At 40.7% G+C, this 14,489-nt stretch overlaps 1 pseudogene; it reads right to left on the reverse strand.

The window, feature by feature from the left end:
* Nucleotides 1-5,318: 5,318 nt before the first annotated feature.
* On the reverse strand, nt 5,319-5,419 carry LOC130457688 (U6 spliceosomal RNA; annotated as a pseudogene).
* Nucleotides 5,420-14,489: the final 9,070 nt, after the last annotated feature.

Genomic DNA, 14,489 nt, shown 5'->3' on the forward strand with positions numbered 1-14,489 from the left:
TGTTCTCTTATTTCTCATGCTTTCCTTTAATTAATTTTCAAGGGAAAACATTATAGGAGCTAGCGCCGCTCCCCATATCAATTAACTTATCTTTGAGTCTTCATTTATCACCCATTTTCCTCAGGCTCCCTTCTCCTTCTCAAGTTATAACCCACAAAGGAAAATTATATAACAATTGCTGGCCGGATTGTTATAGATTTTTCTCCAATTTTTGCTTCCCTTCTAATTTTGGTTGCATTGGTTTTATTTGTACAAAACCTTTTAAATTTAATGTAATCAAAATTATTCATTTTACATAAAAGGCTTATTTCTACAGAATATTTGTGATGGTCCATGATGGTTTCCAGATAGTTTGTGATACACATTTCCAGAAATTATGGTTTTTACACAATCTAATATTTTTGCTGGAAGAACACAAGTATTCCTAATATTTTCCTTACTTGATTACACAGTTGATTACAGGGTACTAGAGGTGAACTAGAGAGCTACTCCACTGCAGTGTATAGAGTGCAAAGGAGTACATATACACTTTCTGAATATCTAAGTAGGAATCAGTTTGAGATAGGATGCTTGAATCCTTGTGGGAGTTTGGAAACAATTTTAGGAAAGTTTGAAAAATTTAAAGAACATATTCTTAGTCAAAATGGAAAAAGAAGAAGAGGGGCTACTCTTGAGATCCATGTTGGCCAGGACCCTGTTGCTTGCAGGGACACACTAGTGGAGAACTGAATGTTGGCCAGTGACCATTGGTTCACATGATGATTATGGGTAGAAAATAGCATAAGTGAGGAGATTAAGAGTAGAGATGAAGTACTGACCAGATGTGAAGAAGAGGTAATGGCTTGCAATTATGCTTTAAGAAATGACTAAGGGGTTAGAGTTGAGAAAAACCTAAAAAGATTTATGTGTTGTTGTTCCTGAGCTGGAGAAGAAAATGACAAACCTCTCTTGTATCTTTGTAAAAAAAAGAGAGAGAGAGATCATGAAGAGTCAGACACAACTGAACAGCTGCAGCAAATAAGAAATTACAAAGGAGTTGAGTACAGAAAAACCTAGAAAGATTTATGTGAACTGATGCAAAGTGAAGTAAGAACTAGAACACTATGCACAGTAATAACAATTTTATAAAGATAACCAATTGTGAAAGACTACTCTGATTAACACAATGGTCCAAAACAATTCCACAGGGACTCCTGATGAAAATTCCAATTGACCTCCACAGAGAGAAGCAATGAAATCTGTAGATTAAAGCATGTATTTTCTTTCATTTTCTTTATTTTTCTTGCTTCTTTTTTAGCAATATGGCTAACATGAAAATATGTTTTTTCATGATTTCACTTGTATAATTGGTATCATACTGCTTGCCTTCTCAAGGGGTAGAGGAAGGTTGGAGGGAGAGAGAAATATGGAAATAAAAAATTTAAAAACTGAATGTTAAAAATAAAATTTAAAAAAGAAGAAATTAAATGTATGTATGCATATAGATGCATGTACTTATATATTTCCTATCCAAGTTGCTGGAGTCCCTGAAATCTATGCATAAATTAACTATGCATAGATTTATGCATAGTTAAGAACCTCCAGATCTAAAGAGTATAAGTCATAACAGGAGGAGCTGTTAGTTGTAAGAAGGATTCATACTTGGCTGTCTTCTCTGTGGAAGAAAAACCCAAAGTGTGAAAGAATCACTCTTCCGCCTCGTGCCTCCTTTCCCCTTCCCTTTCCCCTCATTGGCAATCGAGTCTTGTCAAGATCTGCTATCTGTTCCCAAATTTTTATTAATTCTAGAGCCCCCTGGGTGATGGGGGGGGCGGGGTTGGAGCGGGGAGAGGGGAAGAGAAGGACGGAAAAGGAACGGACAGGGACATTACCGAGGATCACTCCTCCCCCATTTGCATCTCCCCAAGTCATTTTCACTGCTCGGGCAGGGAGTACCAGCCAGCATTCCCTTGCTTTGGGAAGGTGGCCTTGCAAGAGGACAAAGAATCGATCCAGCTGTACATAGATGCATCAGGTAGGCCTGCGGCCTCCTCTGCTAATTTGCCCTTGAAATTTCCTTGCCCTGTTGGGGCACAGGCGCCTGTGGCAGCTGCTCCTGGAGAAAGGGATGGGGGGATGGAATAAGGATTCCAGTCCGCCGGGCTTCAGCCATTTCTAGACCGAGGCAGACTTTTAGATGCCGTTAATATATTTAGGTCCAGGCTAGGAAAAGCAGGGTGAGTCAGGACAGAATCTCCCAGCCCAGCAGGCTGCTGCTAAGGGCAGGCTGCCCAGTCTGCAAGGAGCAGAAGCAACTACAGGACAGTTATATTCAATCCCGAGGCGGAGCAGCGGGTCGGAAGCCATCACGAGGAGAGTCACAGTAGTTTGGGAAAATCTCCACGCCTGATCAGCGGCCTGGAGAACGCTGGCACCCCCCTCTCAGAGCCTTCCTAGCTTTCCAGTCGTCCCATTCCGATGCTCGAGCTGGCTCTGAGGTAAATCCTTGGAATGATAACTGGGCTCCTCTTCCGACCCTGGCGTGTATGGAGGGACTAGGGGTGAGTGAGGGATGAGGGACTACGTCCCCCAAAGAGCCTGGCTATCATTCAATACGTTGCTCCAAGGGAAGTCCCCTGCCCTGGACGAATCTTTGCCTTCAAGATTTATGAGGTCTGTACGGTGTCTAACCCCAAGAAGCCCCCCCCCTTTTTTTATTTCCGTCAATGGCCTAGATGGCAGGGGACCTCTACGCAAGTAACCCAAAGGAGTGGGAAGGGAATTGTCGATATCCAGGAGAAGGGTTCCAAACAATGGATTGACTGCCCTTAGGGAAGATGTACTTCCCTAAGCGAGACCGAGTGGTGTATCCTCTGAGTCAGAACGACCTGGATTCAAGTTCATGATCCTAGATAAGTCATATAACTTCTTAGTGACTTATTGGGGGCAACGAGGTGGCATGGGTGCCGCCTGGAGTCAGCGAGGCTCCTCATCCTGAGTTCGAATCTGTCCTCGGACACTCATTAGCTGTGTGACCCTGAGCAAGGCACTTAACACTCTCGGCCTCAGTTTCCTTGTCTGTAAAACGAACAGGAAAAGGAAACGGCAAAGCCCTCCAGTATCTCTGCCAAGAAGACGCCAATGGGGTCACCGAGAGTCAGACACGACTGGCCAACAGGACCTGAGGTGGCGAAGCTCATCCTCGGGGATCTCTTTTGGCGATAATCATAGGTCTGGCTCAGAATCTAGGGAATGGAGAGATTTCCCTTTGCTGGTTCTTGGAAGCCACAAGGCGGGGCAAAATAACCCTGTTTACACTCAGGGGATTTTTCCACATGCTCCAAGGCAAATGGGACGCACAAGGCTGGTGGCTGGAATAGAGCTCCACCTCGTGAGCGCGATTGTAAACTACACGCCTTTGTACATGGTCTAGTATTACGGTGTTTTCTGTAGGCTCCCACAAACCCAGGCTGCCTACCTACATAAGTACAATGCCCCAAGTGGAACCTGAGATATTCAAGTCAGGAAGACTTGAGTTCAAGTATGACCTCAGACATTTCCTAGCTATGTGATATTGGGCAAATCACATAACCTCTGCCTTTCTCAGTTTACTCACCTGGAAAATGGATGGAATAATGGAAGCACCCATCTCTCGGTATTATGGGGATCAAATAAGCCTGTAGAAGGTACTATATAAATGTCAGATATTATCATTACACTAGTGTCACACCGTTATGTTTTAAACCAGGTGTGGTAAAAAGTTTTTGTAAAAACAAAACCAATGTAACCAAAATCAGAAGGGAAGTAACAAACTGGGAAACAATCTTCATAACAAAAACCTCTGACAAAGGTCTAATTACTCAAATTTACAAAGAGCTAAATCAATTGTACAAAAAATCAAGCCATTCTCCAATTGATAAATGGGCAAGGGACATGAACAGGCAATTTTCAAAGAAATCAAAACTATTAATAAGCACATGAAAAAGTGTTCTAAATCTCATAATCAGAGAGATGCAAATCAAAACAATTCTGAGGTATCACCTCCCACCTAGCAGATTGGCTAACATGACAGTATATGTAGGAAGGGGCTTGAATCCAGGTTGTCCTGACTCTGAGGTTAGGTTAAAAAAATAGCTGCTGTAATGGCCTTGTGTTCAGAAGAGAAAGTGGGTTCAAGGAAGGTCAGAGGAGGTCACTCATGTAGAGTTGGAATGTCATTCAATGAGCATGGAGGGGAAAGTACAACTATTAGGTAAAGTTCTCCCACACTGATTATACTCTCATGTAGCTAGGCGATGGTGTGGTGACCTGAAGATAACATCACCTGATAGCCAAATTAAATATCACACTGCCCCCAAGGTGGTTAATCAGTTAATCATATGACAACCATGCTAGACCTCAGAAAGTAAAGGCATGAACAGGTATAGGTCTGAGAGCACCACCACGTGTATCCCTAGCACCCTCTCAGCCTGCACCACCTATGGTAAAGGGAGGGGGAAGAAGAACAGTGCTATAAGATTGGAAAGACAAGCTAGTACAAAATTGTAGAGGGCTGTGACGGTTCAAATCTGGCCTCAGACAGTTATTTATTTGGTTGTGAAGTTTTTATGCCCTAGTACATAATCAATTTTTGTATATGTACCATGTACTGCTGAAAAGAAGGTATATTCCTTTCTATCCCTATTCACTTTTCTCCAAATATCTATTAAATCTAATTTTTCTTTAAAAAAATCATTCACTTCCTTTACTTCTTTCTTATTTATTTTTTGGTTCTATTTATCTATTTCTGATAGTGGAAGGTTGAGGTCCCCCAATAGCATAGTTTTACTGTCTATTTCCTCCTTAAGCTCCAATAGTTTCTCCTTTAAAAATCTGGATTCTATACCATTTGGTGCATACATGTTGAGTACTGATATTTTTTCATTATCTAAACTATCTTTTATCAAGATGAAATTACCTTCCTTATCTCTTTTAATCAGATCTATTTTTGCTTTAGCTTTGTCTGATATCATGATTGCTACTCCTTTTATTTTTGTCTCAGTTAAAGCCCAACAGTTCTGCTCTATCCTCTTAATTTTATTCTATGTGTATCTAACTGCCTCAAATGTGTTTCTTGTGAACAACCTATGGTAGGATTCAGGTTTTAATTCACTTTGCTATCTGCTTCTGTTTTATGAATTTATCCCATTTATAGTCACAGTTATGATTACCATCTGTGTATCCCCCTCCATCCTGATGTCCTCTTTTAATCCTGTCCTTTCTCCTTTCACTCTTTCCCTCTACGCCAGTGTTCTACTTTTAATCACTTCCCCCTTCCCCTTCCCTTATATTACTCCCCTAAAAATATGGAATGCTTCATGAATTTGCATATCATCCTTGTGCAGGGACAATCTTCTCTATATCATTCCAATATTAGTATATGTGCTGCTGAAACAAGAACCTCAGTCACTTAATTAACTGGGTGACCCTGGGCAAGTGATTTAGCCCTGTTTGCCTCTGCTTCTCACCTGTAAAATAGTCACCAAAGAAAATGGAAAACCATTCCAGTATCTCTGTCAAGAAAACCCCAAATGAGGTCATGAGGAGTCTGACAAAACTGAAATAATTGAAGAACAGAAAAAGTGAGAGAAAGCAAAGGAATCTGGTCTCTCAACTTTCTGAAGAAGCTAATTCTCATTTCCTAGGAAGTGAAGGCTCTGGTTACCCAAAGCATGGCAGTGGAGGTGGGGTTGGAGCTTGCTAAACAGCAAATATAGAAGGTAAGAGCAGCTCAGAAAACTACTAGGTAAGGGATATATGAGAATCAGATACCAGTAGAAACAAGGTGTGTGAGTATCAGACAATTTATAAATGCTAGTCCTGGAATCAGGAAGGCTTATCTTCCCGAGTTCAAATCTGAATACAGACACTTACTTAGCTGTGTGACCCTGGGCAAATTATTTAACCATGTTGGTTCCTTTTATCTATAAAATGAGCTGGAGAAGGAAATGGCAAACCACTCCAGAATCTCTACCAAGAAGACCTCAAATGGCATAATGAAGAGTTGGACATGACTGAGATGGCTGAACAACAACAAACAAAATACAATTTAATCTTGGTTTTCTACCTTTTTGAAATGTATTTTATTTATTTATTTAAATAATTTAGATTCTTTTCCCTTGGTTACATGATTCCTATTCTTTACCACCCTCATCCCTCCTCCGTCCCATAGCCAACAAACAATTCCATTGGGTTTTACATGTATCGTTGATCAAGGCCTATTTCCATTTATTATTTTTTTAAACCCTTATCTTCCATCTTGCAATCAATTCTGGGTATTGGTTCTAAGGCAGAAGAGTGGTAAGGGCTAGGCAATGGGGGTTAAGTGACTTTCCCAGGGTCTTTAGGCCTGGCTCTCAATCCACAGAGCTACCCAGCTGTCCCCCTATTTCCATATTATTAATGTTTGCAATAGAGTGATCATTTAGAGTCTACACCCCCAATCATATATCCATTGAACCATGTGATCAAGCAAATGTTTTTATTCTGTGTTTCTACTCCCACAGTTCTCTCTCTGAATGTGGATAGTGTTCTTTCTCATAAATCCCTCAGAATTGTCCTGGATTATTGCATTGCTGCTAGTAGAGAAGTTCATTACATTTGATTGTGCCACAGTGTATCAGTCTCTATGTACAATGTTCTCCTGGTTCTGCTCTTTTCACTCTGCATCACTTCCTGGAGGTTGTTCCAGTTCCCATGGAATTCCTCCAGTTCGTTATTCCTTTTAGCACAATAATATTCCATCACCAACAAATACCACAATTTGTTCAACCATTCCCCAATCAATGGACACCCCCTCATTTTCTAGTTTTTTCCACCACAAAGAGCACAACTATAAATATTTTGTACACATATTTTTGTCCTTATTATCTCTTTGGGGTACAAACCCAGCGTTGCTATGACCGAATCAAAGGAAAGGTAGTCTTTTAAAGTCCTTTGGGCATAATCCCAAATTGCCTTCCAGAATGGTTGGATCAATTCACAACTCGACCAGCAATGCATTAGTGTCCAATTTTGCCACATTCCTTCCAACATTTATTACTTTCTTTTGCTGCCACATTGGCCAGTCTGCTAGGTGTGAGATGGGACCTCAGAGTTGTTTTGATTTGCATTTCTCTAATTTTAAGAAACTTAGATCACTTTTTCATGTGCTTATTTTTTCCCCAATTTAAACATTATTTTATTTGATTATTTTCAAACAATATTCCTTGGAAACAAAGATCCTTTTCTTATCCTTCCCCCCTCCCACCGCCCCTTTCATGTGCTTATTGATAGTTTTAATTTCTTTATCTGAAAATTGCCTATTCATGTCCCTTGCCCATTTATCAATTGGGGAATGGCTTGATTTTTTGTACAATTGATTTAGTTCTTTATAAAATTGAAAAATTGACCTCTGTCAGAGGTTTTTGTTATAAAGATTTTTTCCCAATTTGTTGCTTCCCTTCTAATTTTGGTTGCATTGGTTTTGTTTGTACAAACACTTTTTAATTTAATGTAATAAAAATTATTCATTTTAAATTTTGTGATATTCTCTATCTCTTGGTTGGTCTTAAATTCTTTCCTTTCTCATAGATCTGACAGATATACTATTCTTTGTTCACCTAATTTACTTATAGTTTCCTTCTTCATATTTAAGTCATTTACCCCAACTGAATTTATCTTGGTATAGGGTGTGAGATGTAGATCTAGATCTAATCTCTCCCATACTATTTTCCAATTTTCCCAGCAGTTTCTGTCAAATAGTAGGTTTTTGTCCCCAAAGCTGGAATCTTTGGGTTTATCATACACTATCTTGCTGAGGGCATTTACCCCAAGTCTATTCCACTGATCTTCCCTTCTGTCTCTTAGCCAGTACCATATTGTTTTGATGTTCACTGCTTTATGGTACAGTTTAAGATCTAGTACTGCTGGGTCCCCATCTTTCACCTTTTTTCCATTAGTTCCCTTGATATTCTTGACCTTTTGTTCTTCCAAATGAACTTTGTTATAATTTTTTCTTAATTCAGTAAAAAAGTTTTTTGGTAGTTTGATAGGTATGGCACTAAATAAGTAAATTAATTTGGGTAGGATGGTCATTTCATTCACATCTTTTGTGTACTAAATAAATTAGCCCTCTCCTGCTGTCTTTCCCCCCCAGAAAAATACCTAATAGATGCTGAGGCACCTCTACTTAGCTCTTTTCCTTCTATCATTTCACATGCCTACCTATGCATCCATTATATATACTGTATATATATATATATATATGTATATATATACATATACTGAAGCAGTGGAAGGTGTTTCTTTTAGAGATAGTCCTTCTTTCTCTCTTTATGGAAATAACTCCATCCCTTTTAGTTAGATGCAAATGTCATAACAAATGTAATAAATAAGGACTAATCAGTCTTTATTTTTCCTTTCCCTCTCCATGTCACTTTCTTCTATACTCCAGCCCAGAGGTATCAAACACACAGCCACTGAGGGGACCACAACATTTTCCAGTGCAGCCCAAACCAGATTAAAATGTAACTGGGAAGCAGTTAACAAAATAAATTAATTTTAGTAATATGTAAACACACAGTTTTTTCAGTATGTAGCCTCCGGGGACCCTTGGTGGTGAGCCCAATACTATTTGAGTTCTATATCACTAATCTAACTACCTTTTACGGGTGAGAATTCCCCACTTTCTCATCATACCCTCTTTCTTCTTTCCCTTGAATCACTTATTTCATTCCTCTCAAGGAAAACTTCATTCTAATAATAACAAGAATTTATATAAAGGCTAACAAAGCAATTTTACAAATGTTGAATCACATCATTTGATCCTTACAACACCCCTGGGAAGTAGGTGTTATTATTGTCCCCATTTTTTGTTCAGACCTTTCAGTCCTGTCCAGTTCCTTGTGATCCCATTTGGGATTTTCTTTTTTCTTTCTTTCTTTTCCTTTATTTTGTCTCCAATTACATGTAAAAAGAGTTTCCAACATTTTTCAAAGAATTTTGAGCCTTGAGTTCTCACCCTTTCTCATTCCTCCCTCTCCCCCTACTGAGATGGTAAGCAATCACATATGGATTTTTACATGTGCAACCATGTAAAAAACTTTCCCATTTTAATCCTTTTGTGGAAAAAAACTTGAAAAAAGTAAGAAAGTGAAGAAAGTTTGCTTTGGTCTGGATTCAGACTCCATCAGTTCTTTCTCTTGAAGCAGATGGCATCTTTTATCATGAGTCTTTGGATCACTATATTGCTGAGAATAGCTAAGTTATTTACAGTTGTTCATTGTACAGTATTCCTGTCATTGTGTACAATATTCTTCTGTTTCTCTTTTCACTTGGCTTCAGTTCATGTAAGTCTTTCCAGGTTCTTCTGAGCTACTGTTCATCATTTCTTACAGTACAAGAGTATATTTGGGGTTTTCTTGGCAAAGATACTGGAATGGTTTGTTATTTCCTTCTCCAGCTCATTTTACAGAGGAGGAAACTGAGGCCAACAGGGGTGAAGTGACCTGCCCAGGGTCATACAGCTAGTAAGTGTCTGAAGCTGGATTTGAACTCAAGAAGATGAGTCTTCTTGACTACAGGCCCCAGCACTCTATTCACTATGCCACCTAACTGCCTGTTAGAGAAAAACTTCATTCTAATAATAGCTAGCATTTATATAGAGACTTGCAAAGCAGTTTATAAATATTATAGCTTTGATCCTTAAAATAACCCTGGAAGGTAGGTGCTATTATCCCCATTTTAGAGCTGAGGAAATTAAACCAGACTGAGATTGGCTAGGAATGTGAAACTAGTAAATGCTTAAGATTTGAACTCAGGTCTTCCTGAATCCACATCCAAAGCTCTATTCTTTGTACCACCCCACTACAGAAGACATGTATTCCTTCAACCCTTCCACTTCCTTCTCTAGGAGGGAACTCAGCTCGCCTCTGGGCATGCAGAAGTGCTATTTTGTACTGGCACAAATGCAAAAAAAAAATAATAAAATAAAGCATCCTTACAACCATTCTAGTGGCCAATTTGGAACCCTGCCAAAAGGGCCATCAAACTGTGCATACCCTTTGACCCAGCAATACGACCTTTGGGTCTGTATCCCAGATCGAATAAAGATGGGGGAAAGGACCTACTTGTACAAAAATATTAGCTCTTTTTGTGGTGGCAAAGAACTGGAAACCATCAATTGGGGAATGACTGAACCAATTGTGGTATATGATTATAATGGAATATTATTGTGCCATAAGAAATTACAAACAAGATGATCACCAAAAAACCCTGGAAACACTTATATGAAGTGATGCAAAGTGAAGTGAGCAGAACCAAGAGAATGTGGTACCCAGTAATAGCAGTAATATATGTTGATCAATTATCAGCAATGTAAAGACCCAAAACAACTCCAAGGAATTTATAACAAAAAAAGGCTACTCTCTGTTATAGAAGGATCTGACAGAGTCTGAATGCAGATTGAATTGTACCATTTTTCATTTTATTTCCTCCATGAATTTTTCTCTAATATAAGCAATATGTCTATTATTTCACAACATGGTGAATATGGAAATATGTATCATATGATCACACACGTACAACCTATATCATATTATCTGCCATCGTGGGAGGAGGGGAGAGATGGAAGGGAGAGAATACAGATAAAAAAAAAGTCAGGATATGATTATTAAAATTATATTGACATGTAATCTGGAATAAAATTTAAAACTTATTTTGAAAAATGGCATCCTTTCCACAAATTACTACAAAATTCCCTTTAATCTCCATATTTGCTTAAAGCAAGGTAGATAGTAGGTCTCCTGTCTAATTTTTATGGCTAACTGTCATTGCAAACCATTTGTTGCCATACCTCAGAAGAGGCCTCAGACACTAGGGGCTCCAGAATAAGGTTCAATTTGTTTAGGATTGAATTTCATCCTTTTTTTTGCAGCCTATTGAGTTGCTGTTGATCAGTAGATAACATAATCCTTCCATGCTCTAATGTGGACAGAAGCAAATTACAGCTCATTCCAAGCATAATCAAATAAATTAATCCAATGTACCAAATTAGATCTACCTACATGGTTTCTCCTAGCTAGTGATCTCCAGGAGCTACTTCTCTCTCTGCAACTTCCCTGGTTACTAGGCTCCCTAGCCACCTGGGCAAGTGAAGCCAAATTCATTTGGCAGACAATAAATCTAATAAATCACATAACACAGAAGGACCCCTCCCCCAAGAATCATACAGAAGGAAAGGATCATAGCCACAAAAAGTAATCTAGTTATCTAATTGGAGCTCGTCATATTGCCATAAGTTGACCTGCTCTCTCCCTCTCCCCTTTCTCCCTCCCTCTCTCTCTCTCTCTCTCTCTCTCTCTCTCTCGCTCTCTCTCTCTCTCTCTCTCTCTCTCTCCCTCCCTCCTCGCTCTCTCTCTCTCTCTCTCTCTCTCTCTCTCCTTCCTCTCTCTCTCTCTCTCTCTCTCCTTCTCTCTCTCTCTCTCTCTCTCTCCTTCTCTCTCTCTCCCTCCCTCCTTCTCTCTCTCTCTCTCTCTCTCTCTCTCTCTCTCTCTCTCTCTCTCTCTCTCTCTCTCTCTCTCTCTCCTTCTCTCTCTCTCTCTCTCCTCCTTCTCTCTCTCTCTCTCCTCTCTCTCTCTCTCTCTCTCTCTCTCTCTCTCTCTCCCTCCTTCTCTCTCTCTCTCTCTCCCTTCTCTCTCTCTCTCTCTCTCTCTCTCTCTCTCTCTCTCTCTCTCTCTCTCTCTCTGGTCTCTCTCTCTCTCTCTGTCTCTCTCTCTCTCTGTCTCTCTCTCTCTCTGTCTCTCTCTCTCTCTCTCTCTCCCTCCTTCTCTCTCTCTCTCTCTCTCCTTCTCTAGCTGCTCTGGTCCCTCTCCAGTAGAAAATACAACCTGATTTATTGTCTGTACAAAGCAAATACAAGCCTGAGAACACAAGATCCAAGGGCACAAAATGAAATCCAGCTCAAATGAGATTTTTAAAAATAGGCATTTCTTCCAATTACATATAAAAACAAACTTCAACATTCATTTAAAAAATTTTTGAGGGGCAGGTTGGGTGGGCTCAGTGGATTGAGAGCCAGGCCTAGAGGTCCTAGGTTCAAATCTAGCCTCAGACACTTCCTAGCTGTGTGGCCCTGGGCAAGTCACTAACTCCCATTGCCTAGCCCTTACCACTCTTCTGCCCTGGAACCAATACATGGTATTGATTCTAAGACTAAAGGTAAGGGTTTAAAAATTTTTTTGAGTTCCAAATTCTCTCCCTCCCCTCTCTGAGAGTAAGCAATCTGATATAAATTCTACATATGTGTAATCAAGTAAGACATTTTCCCACATTATTTATTTTGAGAAAGAGACCCTGGGCAAGTCACTTAATCCCAGTTGCCTAGCCCTTATCTCTGCTACACAGTACTGATTCTAAGACAGAAGGTAAAGGTTTAAAAAAAAAATCAGCAGGTTTGGAAAAGTCTTTGCAGAATGGATGGGGCCTAAACTGAGCTTTGTAGGAAAATAGACTCTCAAAGGCAGAGATGAGAAAGGAGAACAATTCAGGTAACAAGGTGTGCCACTGATGCAATTTCCTCATGTGGAAAAAGTTGGAAAACCTGCCTCTGGGAGAGTCCTGATGATCTATAATGATAGTGTCTTAGAGAGATTTTGGAACTATCATTAGTTTGGGTCTTTCACCATGTGTGTGGGAAGATGGGGGGGTCAATCAGTCAGTTAACAAGGACTTGTTAAGCACCTACTATGTGCTAGGGCACTGCTCTAGAGATGAAAGAGAGGCAAAAGATGGTCCCTACCCCAAAGGGGGCTCACAGACTAAGAGGTTATATCCAAAAGGCTCTACTCTTGGGTTTGATCCTCTCTTCAGCCCAACTCCCCAAAGTGTAAGAAGGCCTCTGGAGAGGCAGCTAGGTATCTCTGTGACTGGAGAGCCAGGCCTGGAGGTGGCAGGCCTGGGTTCAAATTTGGCCTCAGATACTTCTTAGCTGTGTGACCTTGGGCAAGTCACTTAACTCTGTTTGCCTAGCCTTTACCACTCTTCTGATTTGGAACCAAAACTCTACCAATTCTAAAACAGAAGGTAAGGGGTTTAATAAAAAAAATTTTTAATGAATTGATGCTAAGAGGGATTTTTAGAAAACAACAAAAGATTAATTGGTTAAATGGCACAAGTTTTAGTTATTGGTGGCTAAAAGTATGGAAGACACACCAAGAATGGGTGCTCAAGTTGAGGACAGTATTAGTAGTAGTCTCTCGGTGACCGAGAATGACTATTGTCTTTGTGCGTTATCATCTATTGATGTACCCTCATGTGGCTTTGAAGTCCAAAGACTGAGGCACAGAGTTTGTGGCACATGGGGCATGGGGCGCCAGTTGTTACGGGAGGTGCGGTTGTGGCCTGGTGTCGGCGTTCACGTGCAGTGGCAAGATGTCGACATCGTTCATCTTCCAAAGGTGGTGGCAGCATGGTGAATGTGGGTTCACCAGCTGCTTCTGACAGAGGCAGCAAGTTCTAGTTGCTTTGGTGTAATGCCAGCCCACTTCAAGTTGACTTTAGCTGATCCCTTGAATCTTTTCTTTGGTCGGCCTTGTTTCCTGAGTCCAGCTGACAGTTCACCGTAGAATACTCTGTCTTGGTATTCGCTGTGGGTCCATGCGAATGACGTGTCCCAGACCATTGTAGCTGGGTTTTGAGGACCATGACTTTGATGCTGGTGGAGTTTGGCTCTGTCGAGGACTTCCTGGTTGGTGATTCGGTCCTGCCATCGGATCCTCATGATTGACCAGAGGGAGCGTTGGTGGAATTGCTCCAGCTGTTTCATGTGCTTCCGGTACAGTGTCCATGCCTCACAACCGTACAGGAGCGAGCTGAGGACCACTGCATTGTACACTTTGAGCTTCGTCGCAGTGCTTACACCTCTGTGTTGGAGGACTTTGGAGCGCAGCCTCCTAAGTGCCTGGCAGGCCTTTTGGATCCTGGCATTTAATCTCGTGGTCTAGGGACCCGTCATTGGTGATGGTGCTGCCCAGGTACTTGAAGGTATTGTCGTTAGAAAGCTGCATGTCATCGATTGTAATGCATAGCTGGTTAGTTGGCCTTCCTGGTGCAGGTTGGAACAGCACCTCTGTTTTGCTGAGGCTGATAATCAGGCCAAACAGTTTTGTTGCAGTGGAGAACCTGTCCATAAATGGTTTGAAGATGATTTTCTTGGTGGGCCATGAGAGCACAGTCATCTGCGAAGAGAGCTTCCATGATGAGTCTCTCTGTTGTCTTTGTTTTTGCAGTCAGTCGGCAAAGGTCGAATAGTGAGCCATCCAGTTGGCATTTGATATAGACGCCCAGGTCTAGATCCATCATAGCATGTCGTAATACTTGGGTGAAAAATAGGTTGAATAGTACCAGAGCAAGGACACAGCCTTGTTTCACACCATTGGAGATGTTGAAGCAATCAGAAGTCTCTCTACCAGATAGGACTTCCCCTGTCATGT

Source organism: Monodelphis domestica, chromosome 2 (assembly GCF_027887165.1).
Source record: "Monodelphis domestica isolate mMonDom1 chromosome 2, mMonDom1.pri, whole genome shotgun sequence".
NCBI lineage: Eukaryota > Metazoa > Chordata > Mammalia > Didelphimorphia > Didelphidae > Monodelphis > Monodelphis domestica.